At 35.9% G+C, this 17551-nt stretch overlaps 1 long non-coding RNA gene across 1 annotated transcript; it reads right to left on the bottom strand.

Annotated features, from left to right (window-relative positions):
- Positions 1–13993: 13993 nt before the first annotated feature.
- LOC145948321 (uncharacterized) lies at positions 13994–16640 on the bottom strand. Its single transcript, XR_014427333.1, has 2 exons — positions 16573–16640; positions 13994–14267 (listed from the first exon to the last, which is right to left on the bottom strand). It is a non-coding gene; the product is annotated as an uncharacterized LOC145948321 (long non-coding RNA).
- Positions 16641–17551: the final 911 nt, after the last annotated feature.

Genomic DNA, 17551 nt, shown 5'->3' with positions numbered 1-17551 from the left:
CTGGATAGATGGCAACTGGCGCAGCGAATGCATCAGGACTTTTGGAAGCGTTGGCATCAGGAGTATCTCCATACCCTGCAGCAACGTCCAAAATGGCTCAATCAAATCGATCCGATCGAGAAGGGTTCGTTGGTCTTGATGAAAGAGGATAACGTCCCTCCTTTGCATTGGAAGCGAGGACGCATCACAGAATTGCATCCCGGTCGTGACGGAGTTCCGCGAGTAGCCACCGTAAAAACAACGAATGGCTCATTAACACGTCCTTTGGTGAAGCTCTGCCCATTGCCGAAGGGCAGTCCACCAGATAATTAATTGAAAATATATATATATATTTGGTGGGCGGTATGTTTGGCGCTCACCAATTGTTCGTGTCGTATGTTAGTTTGTCTATTATTGTTATCGCGCTAGTTATATTTTCTTTAACATGTTTGTCGTTTCGAATGCTTATTGTAAATTATTTTGACTTTATTGTAACGTATTGCCGATGGATAGCGAATCGGAGCCCAAAGGTAATCGATTAACTAAACGGTGCTGCCATCGCTATCCATCGATCCAAATTATTGAGTGTGGGAGCACACTACTCGCTTGCCGTGCCTTACAGGAAGAAGGCTCGGACACTTGCTCACGAGATCCGCTCCGGAACACTTGTTCGAATACTGGCTCAGTATCTACACGACTGGTTGCTCATACCTCACTGGAAGAGAGGAGACTTCATCCCTTTGCAGGAGTTGAAATTGCATGGATGGAAGGAACTGCATTCGGCACGCTTATCTCTCTCTCTCTCTCTTACTTACACTGCTTTATCGCTTAACGCTCACTGCATGCTGCACGGAAAAGCTTTGGAGGATCTGCTTGAGAAGCACGAGGCACGCATCGCACGGTGAGTCGCTTACCTTTGCTCATTAATCGCATATGTATTGGTTTAATCTCGCTATCCACGCGGCTTTGCGTAATTATCGTTTTATGTAAAGCATTCGCGTCGCTTTCGTATCGTTTCGTCTCATAAAACGTTCGCTATCATTCGCAATATTCGCAAAGGGGAGAATTGTAGATACCTTCCCCTAACAATCGGTATCCTCACTGCGATCACTAATATAATTACTGTCATCCGACAGCGCGTGATCTTCGTCAGACGACTCGTCTAATATCGCTTCGAAATTATTATCATTTTCCATTTTTTTTTCTCACTACTATGCCACTAACACTTCGCACAGGACACTTAGCTCTTTACTATATGAATGCTGAAGACTTTTTGACGCGGAGACAGACTCTCTCCATAAGTTTCAACCCCCATTCCTCTCAAAATTATCGCAATTCTTCCTTAAAAATATTAAGGAAGATGTTTCGCTCTCGTTTACGACCGATTTTCTGCGAGGGTACAAAACTGCCGAACGTTGGCGCCGATACGTTGCATTCTTCCTTAAAAAATATTAAGGAAGATGTTTCGCTCTCGTTTAAGACCGATTTTCCGCGAGGGTACAAAGCTGCCGAACGTCAACGCTTTTACATTTGCACCTAATAAATAACGTTTAGACATGTTCGTCGCCCCGACAGCGTCGGCCCTAAAATCTTCATTTCTTTCCATAATATCCTAATGTTTTATGGACATAAAATGAAAAAAAACATAGTTTTATGGATTCTAGAACGCTCCGTTGACAAGTTTGAGTAGCCGGACATCGGCGCTTGTTCTATTCCTTTTTGGGAAAATGTCTAAGATCCCTCATAAAAAAGTCGTAAAAATACCATCTACAAATATTGCACTCAGAAAATTCCCCCTCCTTTGTCGAAACATCCCCTCCACCCGCGTGACGTTAGCCCTCTCGCCTATGAGATCCCCCCCCTCCCCGCGTGACGTCAGCCCCCGCGCCATGGAGAACCCCCCCGCCCCGCATGACGTCAGCCACGGCACCACGAGATACCCCCGCGCCCCGCACTCCCCTCGGAGCCCCATCGATTAGATCTCTCCTAGTCCTACTACTCAACTATCTCACGAGTTAGGTATTACTATGGAAAATTCTACATTTTATGTCGTAAATGAAAAAGTATTTTATATATTTGATACTCCGCATTTAATAAAAGCTACACGAAATAATTTATTAAAACATAATTTTCAAATAGGTAGCAATAAAATAGCTTCATGGACGCATATTGTAGAGTTTTATAACAGAGATAGTAGACAATGTATAAAAACAGCCCCTAAATTATCTAGTTATCATATCGAACCAAATAATTTTGCAAGAATGAAAGTAAAATATACAGTCCAAGTATTTAGCAATCGTGTAGCTGCGGGTATGTGTACGCAAATGTCTTCCGGTTTTCTTCGAAGTGAAGCAATTCGAACTATAGATGTAATTGATCACTTTGATAAATTGTTTGATATACTAAATTCATCGTCTATAGTTAATCCAAAAGAATATGGAAAAGTTTTTAATGGAAGCGAAAAACAAATTCAATTTTTAAAAGATATGTTGCATTATATAGAAAGTATAAAAGTTATTAACAAAAATGTTTCTAATGTAAGCGTTAAATGTTTGAAATGCTGGCAGATCACAATTAAAAGTGTACAACAATTATGGGAAATATTAAAATCTTATGATTTCCCATATCTTCGAACACGTAGATTGAATCAAGACTGTATTGAAAGTTTTTTTGGTTCTATTCGGCAACAAGGCGGTAATTGTTTGAATCCTACGCCAATACAGTTTGCGCGTGCTTTTAAAAAACTTTTTGCTTCAAAATTTTTAGAACATTCAGATTCATTAAATTGTGAACAGGATGCAGATGAAATGTTAAATTTATATGAATCATCGTGTAACGACTCAGCATCATTTCTTTCCTCTTCAGTAGATAAAGTTTTAAATATTCCCACTCATGATTATTACGCAATGGATCTGCCAGAGGAAAATGCATTTAAATATGTATGCGGATTTTTGATTAAAAAGTGCACAGAAATACATTCCTGCGAAACGTGCATAGCTTATATAAAGGAAAATGAAGCTATTATAGATAACACAACATTATATTGTTTAAATAATAAGTAACAATGTAGGCTCCCTGCATTGATAAATTACAAATTCAAAAGGAGGCTATATGGAGCCACGCGTAGGGTGTAGGTACGCAAATATTAAAAACAAACTTGTTGGAAAAACAAATTTATTGAATCTAAACGTTTCGGTCCTTTCTTTGGACCTTCTTCAGTAAATTTAATACAATAAATAATAATGGGGAATCTACATACTACCGCACGTAGCGCAAAAGCCGTGAGCCCCCCCTATCGATATCCCATTAGATAGACAAAGTGACATAATATGTCATGAGGTACTCAAAAGTGGACTATAATGACGAGTATAGTGAGGAATTTCCGAAAGGGGGCTCACTCTTACACACTCATCCATCGCACGTTCACACGACCGTACGCGGACGCGCCCGACGCACGAGTGAAGAAGATATTCGTTCTGATGCTATTTATAAGGCGCCCTACCACGGCTCATAGCCTGTTATCGAAGTCAATGTCAAACAATGTGTGGAATTTACTTCTCCTTCTCTCTCTCTCTCTCTCTCCCTCTCCCTCTCCCTCTCCACTCTCTCTCTCCCTCTCTCTCTCCCCTCTCTCTCCCTTTCCCCCCTCCGTCTCTCTCCCTCTACCACTGTCCCCCCTTCCTCTCGCTTCACCCCCCCCCTTTTCTCTATCTCCCTCTCTCAAACATACGATGTATGGAGATTAATGTTACAAATGATTTATGGCTCTCTAAAGGAATTCGATAACAACTAAACGAAGACCGTCTTGCAAGAAATTTGAGGCATATTTGTCACAACAGATATATATGCTTAACTTAGACACTCTGTGTCTTCTTGTCGGTTTAGGCCATTTATCTGGCGCCTGATAAACAGCATCTCTGAAACAAGTCTCTTCCTTAGAAACGGTTCCTCATCCAAAATCTCAACGTTATCCCAATCAAATTCGTGGTTATTCAGCCTGTGATCCGTGATCACGGATTTTTGCGCGGTGTTTCTTTTTATGTGATTTCTGTGCTCCCTAATGCGTGTTCTCAACTGCCTGCTAGTCTGACCGACATAAGAGGCATTACAATTTTGACATGAAATTTTGTATACAACGTTATTATGCCAATCTTTCTGCAGTGTGTCTTTAGATTAACTCCTCCCTGCTGATCACGTGCCACAGAAAAATATTGGACTGGACGAATATTAGCTCTAATCAATCGTTCTTTTTTGGCAATGAGCCAATTTAATTTCTTATCCAGTCTGCTACTTTCACTCACAAAGTGGAAACGAAGAGACCTGTTTTGTCTAGCAAAAAACTTCGTTTCCACTTTTTGAGTACAATACTTTGTGAATACTTACATTAGAGTAAAGAAGGATCCCACCAGAAGAATTATCAACAGTTTGCATGAATTGCTTACAAGGTGGAAAAACTTAGATTATATATCCGATACGACATACAGGTCGTTGAATTGTTCGGAGGGAGTACTGCCGAGTGCCTATGGGCTCCCTAAGATTCACAAGTCGGGCTGCCCCCTGCGAATCATCGTCTCCTCACTGAACACGCCGCTGCACCGTCTTGCGACGTTTCTCCACAAAATCATATACAAGTCGGTCCCGGCGGCGGACAGTCATGTGGAGAATAGCTTTCGACTGGTCAACAAACTCGATGGAACTTACGTTGGTGACAATTGTGAACTTATTTCACTGGATGTGGTCTCTCTATTCACTAACGTCCCATTGGATTTGGCAGTCGACGGCATAGCCGCGAGGTGGAATTTCATAGAAAATAACTGTACGATACCGCGCGTGGAATTTTTGGGGGCAGTCCGGCTTGTTCTTCACTCAACTTTTTTCACCTTTGATGGCATAATCTATCAACAAACCTTCGGAGCACCCATGGGTTCTCCGCTGTCTCCCATAGTAGCCGATTTAACCATGCGCGATTTGGAGAGCAGGGTGATAGGAGACCTTCCTTTTGAACTCCCGATCTACGTACGCTATGTTGATGATATCGCGTTGGCCGTCCCTCCCGGGACGAGCCAGGCGATACTAAGACAGTTTAACGCGTGTCATAACAGATTACAGTTTACTTTGAAAAAGGGGGGCAATAGACTCGATTTTTTGGATGTTACATTCATTCTAAACCGGGGATACGTTGAATTCGATTGGTATCATAAACCAACATTTTCGGGAAGATATCTGAATTATTACTCCTGTCATCCTCTCTGCCACAAGAGAGGCACAATATTTGGCCTAATAGATAGGGCTTTCTGGTTATCACATCCAAGATATCACCAAAAGAACCTCGAATTGGTCATTGGGGTGTTACGTGATAATGGGTATCCATTACAACTGATTTTTGAAACATTTCACGAAAGGCTTAGGACTTTGTTTGCGAGAAATAAAAATAATAATTCAGGTGACGCTAACAGAACACCTGATACTAATTCGGCTAGCGTTGCATATTTTAATGTCCCATACATACCCAAATGGTCCGAGCGGTTTAGCCATGTGATCCGTGATCTAGATGTAAAAATGTCCTACACAGGTTTGAATAAGTTACGCTCGTTTATCCGCGTGCATAAAGACACACTGCAGAAAGATTGGCATAATAACGTTGTATACAAAATTTCATGTCAAAATTGTAATGCCTCTTATGTCGGTCAGACCAGCAGGCAGTTGAGAGTACTCTGCGTTGATACCACTGCTTACATAAAAAGAAACACCGCGCAAAAATCCGTGATCACGGATCACAGGCTGAATAACCACGAATTTGATTGGGATAACGTTGAGATCTTGGATGAGGAACCGTTTCTAAGGAAGAGACTTGTTTCAGAGATGCTGTTTATCAGGCGCCAGATAAATGGCCTAAACCGACAAGAAGACACAGAGTGTCTAAGTTAAGCATATATATCTGTTGTGACAAATATGCCTCAAATTTCTTGCAAGACGGTCTTCGTTTAGTTGTTATCGAATTCCTTTAGAGAGCCATAAATCATTTGTAACATTAATCTCCATACATCGTATGTTTGAGAGAGGGAGATAGAGAAAAGGGGGGGGGGTGAAGCGAGTGGAAGGGGGGACAGTGATAGAGGGAGAGAGACGGAGGGGGGAAAGGGTGAGAGAGAGGGAGAGGGAGAGAGAAGTACTCTGCGTTGATACCACTGCTTAGAGAGAGAGAGAGAGAGAGAGAGAGAGAGAGAGAGAGAGAGAGAGAGAGAGAGAGAGAGAGAGAGAGAGAGAGAGAGAGAGAGAGAGAAGTAAATTCCACACATTGTTTGACATTGACTTCGATAACAGGCTATGAGCCGTGGTAGGGCGCCTTATAAATAGCATCAGAACGAATATCTTCTTCACTCGTGCGTCGGGCGCGTCCGCGTACGGTCGTGTGAACGTGCGATGGATGAGTGTGTGAGTAAGAGTGAGTCCCCTTTCGGAAATTCCTCACTATACTCGTCATTATAGTCCACTTTTGAGTACCTCATGACATATTATGTCACTTTGTCTATCTAATGGGATATCGATAGGGGGGGCTCACGGCTTTTGCGCTACGTGCGGTAGTATGTAGATTCCCCATTATTATTTATTGTATTAAATTTACTGAAGAAGGTCCAAAGAAAGGACCGAAACGTTTAGATTCAATAAATTTGTTTTTCCAACAAGTTTGTTTTTAATATTTGCGTACCTACACTCTACGCGTGGCTCCATATAGCCTCCTTTTGAATTTGTAATTATATTGTTTTTTTCGTGTTTACTCGAACGAAGAAAATGTTTTTGGAAATTTAAATATTCCGAGTAATAATTTTTGTAAATATATTCATAAATTGGAAGAAATCTTTGTAAAAAACTTTGAAAGTAATTGTTATAAAAAAAATTTTGGGGCTTATTTAAATCAACGTGCACAAGAAATATTTTTTTAAATACCATGTCCAGCGTTTCCGCTTGTTTTTCTCACAAAATTGTTTTTACGCATGCGTATTTATTATACATTGTCACAACATAATAAAGCATGTAAAACTATTTCCAGAAAGAACAGAAAACTTTTAAATATTTTATACTTATAAATGTATTTTTTTCATAGTTTTAAATATTTATATGCATGATATTCCTGCGTCTTTTTATATATAATGTATTGCGTGTGTTTATTACTAATATTTATTGTTTTTTATAACATTTTTATTGTGTGTGTTCTATATTTTTAATGCTTTAATGTCTTATGCGTTTAAGTTTCTTAATATTGTGTGAGTGTGTGTATCTCTATTACTTTTTGTAATTACGTATAATAATTAAAAAAAATTTTTTTTTATGTAGATTGCGACAATAATTCTCATGCCAATTTGGAATAATAATTAGTAAATATACAAAGTGGTAATTAAAATTAATTTTATCTCATTTTTTATAAAAACATTATTTATAGATTATTACTATATGTATTTTTACTATATAATATGTATTATAATATTTTTAATTATTATATAAAGTCTCTTTTGCTCTTCTGAGGTTCTTTCTTGTTTGTATCGAGGTGGATCGAGTAGCTGAGGTACAGACAGGTAAAGAATTTGGAAGAAAAAATAGAGATATTAGGTATATATATATATATATATATATATATATATATATATATATATATATTGTTATATATATATATATATATTGTTATAGCCCTAAAAGCTATAACTATAATTATTAAAATCATATAATATAATTATTATTAATTTAGTATATATTACACAAAAATAAGTAAGACGCATGCTTGCAAAAGCGCTGAGGCAATAAGAATTTCGGCAAACATACGAAATCAGAAAAACGAGACTAACGCTGAGTAAGCACTGCGCTTATTAAGAAATTACCAAAATCGCAAGCAAAGCGTTCCATTAACCTCCTTCGCTTGCGACTGGTAACCCAATTATCTATATATATAAGTGCCGTCCGTCTGTCTGTCTGTATGTCCGCGAACTCCTTCCACATTTGTGGACCGATTTTTGTGAAACAGGTACCAAAATGTTGCAAATTTTTCGGGGGTGGCTGCTATGGGGTTTATTTTCATTTAAAAAAAAATTTTTTTTTTCTCATAGAGGAGGGTATGTTTTGCTGAAAATAATTTTTTTACAGATTTTTACGCCATTTACGCCAATGTGTTTAGGGTGTTCCAAAACATTAAACCAAAAAACCAATCAACGCACTTATACATTTGTTCACCGATTTTCAATAAATTCGTAAAAAAATTCAGCAAATTTTTCGGTGATGGCTACTATATGTGATTTTTTTAACCCACCCTCGCAACCACCTACGCATCCACCTACGCACTCATACATTTGTTAACCGATTTTCAATAAATTGGTTACAAAATTTCGCTAATTATTCGGGGATGGCTACTATATGTGATTTTTTTTGTTTTACACCTTCACCCACGCACCCACCCAAGCAATCACATATTTATTAACCGATGTTTTCGAAATTGGTAGTAAAATTTTCGATATTTTTAAGGGATGGCCATTATGGTTATTTTAAAGTTTTGCCCACCCACGCAACCACCCACGCACCCACCTACGCAATCATATATTTTTTCATCGATTTGCATGAAATTGGTAACAAAATTTATCAAATTTTTCGGGGATGGCTATTATATGTGATTTTATTTAACAAACCCTCGCAACCACCCACGCACCCACCCACGTACTAATACATTTGTTCACTGATTTTCACGAAATTGGTGAACGATTCGAAATTGGTATTAAAATTTTCAAATTTTTAATTTTTTAAGTTTTGCTAACCCACGCAACCACCCACACACCCACCCACGCACTCATAAATTTGTTAACCGATTTTCATGAAATTGGTACCAAAATTTCGAAAATTACTCGGGGATGACTATTATATGTGATTTTTTTAGTTTTGTCTACTTACGCACCCACCCACGCACCCACACACGCATTCACACATTTATTAAACGATTTTCACTAAATTGGTACTAAAATTTCGCAAATTTTTCAAAGATGGTTACTGTATGTGATTTTTTTTAAGTTTTGTCTACATACGCACCCACCAACGCACCCACTCACGCATTTACAAATTTATTGACCGATTTTCAAGAAATTGGTAGCAAAATTTAGCAAATTTATTAGAGATGGCTACTATGTGGTTTTTTTTAATTTTACACCCCAACTCACCCACCCACGCATCTACTCACGCGCGTGCGCATTTAAAAAATGTTATTTTATGTTAAAAAACTTTATAGTTATAAAAGAGAAACATATAATTTTAATAAAATCATCTTTTGGTAGTGGCGTGATTGTTAAATGGTGTTATTAAGTAAGAGCATTTATTTATTAATGTATTGTTTTTTTTAAATCGTAAAAATTTTTAAATTATTTTGTTCAGTGAGATTTTGCAAAAATCACCCCTTAGAGGTGATGAGTTTTATTTACATGTCATTTCAGAAATGACTATCTATCTATCTATATCTATATATATAAGTAGCTGGTTTCACATATTAAATGTCATCATTGATCAAACGAATACAAATCAATTTGAAAATACAATCATGGAAGAAAATAATATACCGAAAGAAATAGAAAAAGAAATTGAAGAATTTCTAAATGGTAAATATAAATAATAATTAATTTATTTAAATAAAATAATATTTTTTTTTTTAAATTTGTTAATTGTTTTATTTAAATTAATATATTATCACATTAACATATAATCTAATATATTTTTTAATTAAAAAATTTCAGTAATTGAAGATGATCAAATAAATACAAATCAATTTGAAAATACAATTGTGGAAGAAAATAATATACCGAAAGAAATAGAAAATGTTCTGATAAATGAAACAAATGGATTTGAAATTAAAAGTATAACGATGAATCAATTAAAATATCAACAGAAATTGAAGAATTTCAAAATGGTAAAAATATAAACAATAATTAATTTATTTAAATAAAATGATATTTTTTTATAAATTTGTCAATCGTTTTATTTAAATTAATATTATTACATATATATAAAGATATAACCTAATCTATATATATAAATAAAAAATTTCAGTACTTGAAGATGGGCTAGATCATGTATTAATAATGGCATTAGAAGAATTTGAAAAACGAGAGGAGCTAAAGAAGGAGGAGTGTATGAAGAATGAATTTAAAGATAAATTTCAGAAAAAAAATAAAAAGCGGAAAGAAGATAATAATGACAATGATGAAAAAAAGGATATAAAATTTAAAAAAATATAATTTGGTATAAAATAATTATTTAAATTATTAAATATGTGTATTTTTTACATGTTTAGATATTTAATAAAAATTATATATTAAAAATTTTTATTTGTTAATTATTATTTAATAAAATTCGCTGCTTTTTAAATTTCTATACGCTAATTTAATTATTTTTTCAAAATTAATAGAATAAATATTACAACATTTGTTTGAGATATGCCCAAATATAATATTAATAATTAAATTTTCTACAATTTGCAATATGGGATACGTAACAATAACAGTAATATTATATGTAAAAATTATAGTTTACAAAAATTAATTTAAAAAAATTAATGAACTAACATCATAAATAATAAAAATAACAAACAATAATAAAACTAAAAAACTAATAAATAAATAATAAAAAAAATAATATTAATAATATTAATAACAATAAAATATTTATTTAATAATAAATAAATAATAAAAAAATAATATTAATAATATTAATAATAATTTATTTATATAAATAAATAATTATTTATTTATGTAAATAAATTTTTGTTATGTTTTGTGGCGGGAGAGAGAGAGAGGAAGAAGGAGGCTAAAGGGAAAGAAGATATATTTGAAAAAAATTAATTATATAATATATTATTACATGCTAATATAATTAATAATTGTATTTCCGCGTCCGCGGCCACGTTCGCGTCCACGGCCACGGCCACGTCCGCGTCCGCGTAGTCGGCCTCTTCCGGCTCTTGCCCATCGAGCTTTCTGTTTTACCGTAAAAAAATTATATTATTTAATATTTATTTTTATTTATTATTCTTTATTATTATACTTACATTGCAATGAATCCTTTAAAAAATCTTCTGGCGGTATCACTGCAGGCTGTGGATCGTCAGCAGCCACCACCACTGCAGGCTGTGTATTATCGTCAGCAGCCACCACCATTGCAGGTTGTGTATTTTCAGCAGTCAACACCACTACGGGCTGTGGTTGTTGTTTGGCCAAAGCAGCGGCCAATTGCCGCTGTAACTCCTGCATTTCCGTCTTTAAAATATTATTTTCAGCGCTAAGTTCGCGACTGATCTGATCCTAAAAAGATATATATATACATATATATATATATATATATATATATACATATATATATATACATATATATTACTCAATGGGACATCGTATATAAACATATATACAATGTCTCATTTTAAAAGTTATATTAAATAATTTCAAAAGAGTAAGTTTTATAAATAGAATTAATCAGATATTATTAAAATAAAATCATTGAAAAATGAATATTTAACGAAATATTTCATATTTTATCAAGAAAATTCATATAACTAATTTAAACAATACAATAGTTTAAATATATATATATATTCCCTAATATAATCTTCAGACGTAAGATCTCTCTTTGTATTATAGAATGTTAAGATACAAATTAAGATACATAATCTTCTCGCTTTTAATAATTCATAGTCATAATTCAACATGTCTGTAGTGGTACATCATAAACTTTAACAAAATGTAATAAGTTTACAACTTCTTGATGATTATTTTTTCATTTTTTTTAGAAATTGTGTCTGTTTAAAATATATTCCCATCATGTATCATCCCATCAAAAAGCAGTATACAGTATTTATCAAAAAGATAAAGGAATGAATCAATTGATAAATCGTGAAATATATCGTAACAAATATCTAAATACATTAGAAGTAAATTACATTAGAGACATTGCGACTAATGCGGTGAAAGAAATATATAAATATATATATTACTTTTGGTATCATTTTACTATATATATATACATATGGAGGGATAAAAGCCATAGTGGGTAAGTCAAATTTTTTAAAATATTGACTTGTGTGCATAGATGCACTTTATACAATATATAAATTGCATCTAATGTACAAGTTAATGTTCTAAAAAATTTGACACACCACTATGGCTTTTACCCCTCCATATATATATATATTAAATAATATATATATATATATATAACTTTTGATATATATTATTATATATCAAAGTAATGATTTCTTTCACCGCATTAGTCGCAATGTTTCTTATGTTTTCTACTTTTAATGTCTTCTTCATGTATTTAGATATCTGTTACGATATATTTCACAATTTATCAATTGATTCTTTCGTCTTTTTGATAAATATTTCTTGATAAATACTAATATATTTTTTAATGATGATACATGATGAGAATATATATATTTTAAACATAATTTCTAAAAAAATTAAAAAATTAAAAAATAAAAAATAAATTTAATTAAAAAATTAAAAAATAATCATCAAGAAGTTGCAAACTTATTACATTTTTTTAAGGCTTATGATCTATCACTATGGACATGTTGAATTATGACGTTAAGACTAAAAGCGAAAGACATCTGTCCCATTGCGAGCAAATAATCAAAGCAAAAATTGCTTCAAGAGCACAAAGATTATAAACATATGTTTATAATCTTTGTGCTCTTGAAGCAATTTTTGCTTTGATTATTTGCTCGCAATGGGACAGATGTCAACATTGGTAACATTTGGTACTCAACATTGAATATAAGTTAAATATAATTATATAATTATATTTAACTTATATTCAATGTTGAGTACCAAATGTTACCAATGTTGACTTCTAGACAAAACAGTACTAGATGTTACCAATGTTGACTTCCAGATAAAACAAAATGTTGTGTAAGATGTTCTTTGTAACGTTTCTCCACTGTATGCGTAACAGATGGTCTGAAATATAAAACTTGATTAAATTACAAGAAAAAGATGCGATAGAAAAATCCAGAATTATACTATATGTATTCAAAATTTTAAATAAATGTTTTGCGATAAAACATTTTAAGGTGTCTTTATGCATGGATGGGATGTATATGAACTTTAATAAACTTTTATATTAAAATGAAGAAACTTAATGAAGAAACAATAAAATTATAATTAGCCCTAAATATTGCAATTATAATAACAAGGTACGTAATGGAAGTTGACTTCTTTTAATGAACCAAGTTCACAATAGACAATAATTTTAATAAAAATCAATGTGTTAATTGTTAAAAACGATTAAAGAATTCAAATAATGCATTTCAGAATGTCATATGAAATGATATGCCTTAGGATTAATTATATTTTTCATTTTATTTGGAATTTTGTTACCATAACCTTACTATTTTTCGAAAGATTGAATTTACAAGAAAGTGCACGGAAAATATGAAAAATATATGAAAAAATATGTACGCTAATTAATTTATAATTTTATAAAGTTTATTAATGAATATAATAATGAAATAAATAAGGATTACCTTCTAGTATATGCGCAGCACCAATCTTCGAGAACTGGCGAAGGCGGGAAGGACGAGAAAAATTGAATATCACATGCACGTAATATTCGGTCAGAAAACATCATAAACAAGTAAATGCTCACGAGATATTCTTTTTAGATCTATCGCGGATCTAAAAGCATCCTCAATCACGAGGCAAGTAAAACAGAGTATGTATACTCCGTTTAACGAAAGAATGTTCACAGGCCTGCGTTCGGGACCCACGCTCTTAGCACTCTGAGTGTATTTCTGTCCTAGTTCACCTTTTCGTAAATAACAAAGATAGAAAACGACACTCTGGCTCTAAGAGCGTGTGGTTCCCGAACGCAATCAAAAGATCAGACAAAATTTCGATGAACAGTTTTCATATATACATAAAACATTTTTAAAACGTCTAAATATAAATATACTTTTAACGTCCAATAATGAACATTTTTTAAACATCTAAAATAAATATACTTTGAACGTCGAATAATGGATTCTTAAAACGTTCGTATTATGTCCATGGATGTTCGGACTAAATAAAAACCAAAACTGGACGTCCAATGGACATTGTGTGCTGTCTGGGTCGGTGCCAGGGTCGGCGTCGCTGTCGATGCCGGGGTCGGCGTCGCCGTCGCCGTCGTCCTCTTCGGCACCGGACTCGCCCTGGGCCTCGACGTCGGGCTCAGTCGTGGCGTCAATGTCGACACCGCCTTTCGCCCTGGTGCACTGCCTTCGCTTCGTGCTGTAAAGATATATTATAAGAAAAGATATATTATAATATATAATTATAATTATATATTGTGACGATTTTCCACTCTCCGTCCGAGGAGCACGAGGACGGGGGGGCTGGGCCGTCGACAAAAACCAAAGAAAGGAAATATTGTCCTTTAATAACTTACTTCCGCGGAATCAGGGGTCTTGGTCGTTCCGCGCGAGTCGCAGCAGAACGCCAGCCGACGAATATGAGAAATTATACTCGGTTTGGGCGCCAGACACGGTCTTTCACGTGTCAATTCACGATAATTATACGAACGCGAAAATTCGGCCGGAAGTTCCGCGACGGGCCGGCTGCTCGCTTAACGGTAGAGGGGCAGGGTGTGGTTGCCGCGAGAAAAGACTAATAGCTCGCACGATCCAACTCTTGATAGAATAAATTTCCGCGAGACTGATGACTCGATTGAGTGTAAAGCGAGATACTACATCACAAAAAAAAAGGAACACAGAAATAACAGAAGGCGCGTAATTGATAGCCAAACAAAGGTGATCAGATTTATTATCATAGAACAACTGTGCGAGAAGTTAGCAAATATAAATAAACTCGACTTATATTCCGAGTACACAGTGCTCTTAAAGGAAATTAAACAATGTCATAAAGAAAGATCCGATAAATCTGACCTTAACAACAGGATATAAAACGTAAATAATATCTTTACAGCAATCAATGTACGCTAGACAAAGAAGAACCGAAAGCGATAAACAAGATTGCGCGAAATACAACTAATACCAGTATTACGGTTTTGACGCGACCATCAAGGTGATAAAGATCGAATCCGGTCTATTTCGCGGATCGGAATATTTTATGCGAATTTCCACGCGATCGGCAGTTCGCAATACACGCGAGAGGTTACCGCTACGGCGAGAAGAGAGCAGAGAGAGTAATCGCGCACCTCGCCTATCGCCGTCTCGCTCGCTCTCGCGCGCGCGCACTCTCTGTCTCTCTCGGATTCACGCTCTCGCACGTGTTCACGTAAATTCTCACTCCCTGCGTATCTCCGCGCCCACGTAATCACACGACCAACAATATTCCCGATTACGCAATTAATATTTCACACTCGAATCATCCATACGGCACACTCACTTATACTTTACAATTACACGAATAATGCGCGACAAGTATGAGAAGGACGCGACGACTAGTGAGCCCCGGAGAGACGAAGTTCCGCGAAAGAACCAATTACTACGCGTAATATCGCGACAATCCTCGTCGCATGACCCCGATCGCTCTCACGAAATCGCCAAAGAAATAATATTCTCGAAGAAGCGGGCAACGCCCGTACGCAAATCAATTAATTACACTAAATCCTTGCGCGACCGGGCCAGAACGACGGAGGCTAGAAATTACACGATGGACGTTTTAGTTACTTTACCGCAAGAAGAGCAAGGGTAGCCTCACCGGACGATCCCTCCTGAGTACGTGGCAGTCTCTATCTCTTGGTTCTAGTCAGACTCTCAACCTCTGCCAGACACGTGTAGCCGGGTCGAGCGGTCGCGCCAATCTCCCGGATCTATCGGCCCGAAATCGACAGCTGGATCAATGCTGCGCACGCGGGGTGCGTACGCGATAACCAATTACGGCGCCGTGCCGTCTACCGTCGCCGCGCGAGATTAACAAGGCCGTACGGGGTTCACAGCACCCCTCGTGATGGTGATAAAATATTTTTATTCGCGCGGTATTTGCGCGGAGTTTGGAGGCCTTCGCGACCTCGCGCCGCGGGCCTCCCCGCGGTGGCCTTGTGTCCCGTCTCCGACGGAGCGGTATCCCGCGGGAGGAAAGTTATCCTCCCGGTCTGGGGCCCTTCCGGCGCCTGTAGTCGGGCGCCTCACTGGACCTCGTGTCAGTAGCTCGTCAAGGCCGAATTCCTCCGTGACGCTCTGTATTGCTTCCCTCTTTGTTGTTTTGCAGTTCTTATGGTTCTTGGTGGTGGTGTTTGTCTCGCTAATCTCTTCAACCGCGACTGTTTTCGCCTGCGACGACAACACCTTCTCTCTCTCTTTCTCCCGCGACAATATTCTCTCCCGGTCCGGCTCCCAAAAATATAAAAATAAAAGAAACAAAAACTCGTTAATAAGCTATTACTTTTCGCGGCGCTAAGTCTCTCGGGGTTCTCATTCTCGCTCGTTTTTCGCTCGCTCTCTTGGCGCGGTCGCTCGGCTTTCGCCCCGCGATAGGGAGTAGTACTCTGCGTTGATACCACTGCTTCAATATATATATATATATATACATATTATTATATATTATAATATGTAATTATATATAATTTACTTACGTCTCCCCATCTCGTTTCTCAGCTCTGCTTCCGGGCGACGAGCGACGGGCGACAGGCGGGCGACGGGCGACAAGCGACGGCTATCACTGATTTCACTTTCGGCAGTTTCGGCTTTCCTTTCGGTTCGCACACGCCAAGTCGTAGTGGTGGGGGTATAGGGGAGATCGCGGCGTATACCGAAACTCGTGACTAGCACGTGTTCTCGATGCGCGGTTGTCACACTTGGGTCACTTTTTTTTATAAATAATATTTACGACTCAATCCATTTCAAATGTTTATACAAAAAAATAGCTGTTTTCAAGCGAGCTCGAGAATTTCGAGACATATTTTTCTTTAATCAGGCAGCCGTGGCCTATAGAAATAAATAAATAAAGATATATATATATATATATATATATATGTAAATATATATATATAAATATCTAAATAAAAAAATATATATATAAATAAATATATATATATATATATATATATATATATATATATGCAAACTAACCAATTTATAATAATAAAATCACATATAACTTATATATGATTTTATAATTATGAATTGGTTAGTTTGCAATTTCCAATGCGAAAAGATTATGAATATATATACCACGTGTATTGGACTTATTTTCGAGAAGTCAGCGTAGTTCAAGCGTCAAGTAGGATAATACCACGCTGTGGACTAAGGTTCGCTCCCAAGCTCTCGCAATTTTGTTTGCAAATTTTCATATAAAATAAAATAAATTTTACACATTTATATATTTGTTTTTTAATATGCTTGATAATTTTTTTAATTTAGAACGATATAATTTTCAATATAAACTTGAGAAATAAGTAGGCTATCGAGCCAAACGCGGATATTTGTGCGTCAGATAGCGAAAATAAATTTTTTCGCTATAAGTTTTGTGCACGGGACACGAAAATTTTGCTGGGTCCGTTGTCAAGATTTTATTTATGAATAAATCTCAATTCGAGATTCCCCTTTGATCCC

The sequence above is a fragment of the Prenolepis imparis genome, unplaced genomic scaffold (assembly GCF_030444845.1).
Source record: "Prenolepis imparis isolate NDT839.2.m4 unplaced genomic scaffold, iyPreImpa1.0 SCAF_334, whole genome shotgun sequence".
NCBI classification, from domain to species: domain Eukaryota; kingdom Metazoa; phylum Arthropoda; class Insecta; order Hymenoptera; family Formicidae; genus Prenolepis; species Prenolepis imparis.
Note: the sequence above shows the minus strand (reverse complement) of the source record. Positions and strands in the feature narration are given on the sequence as shown.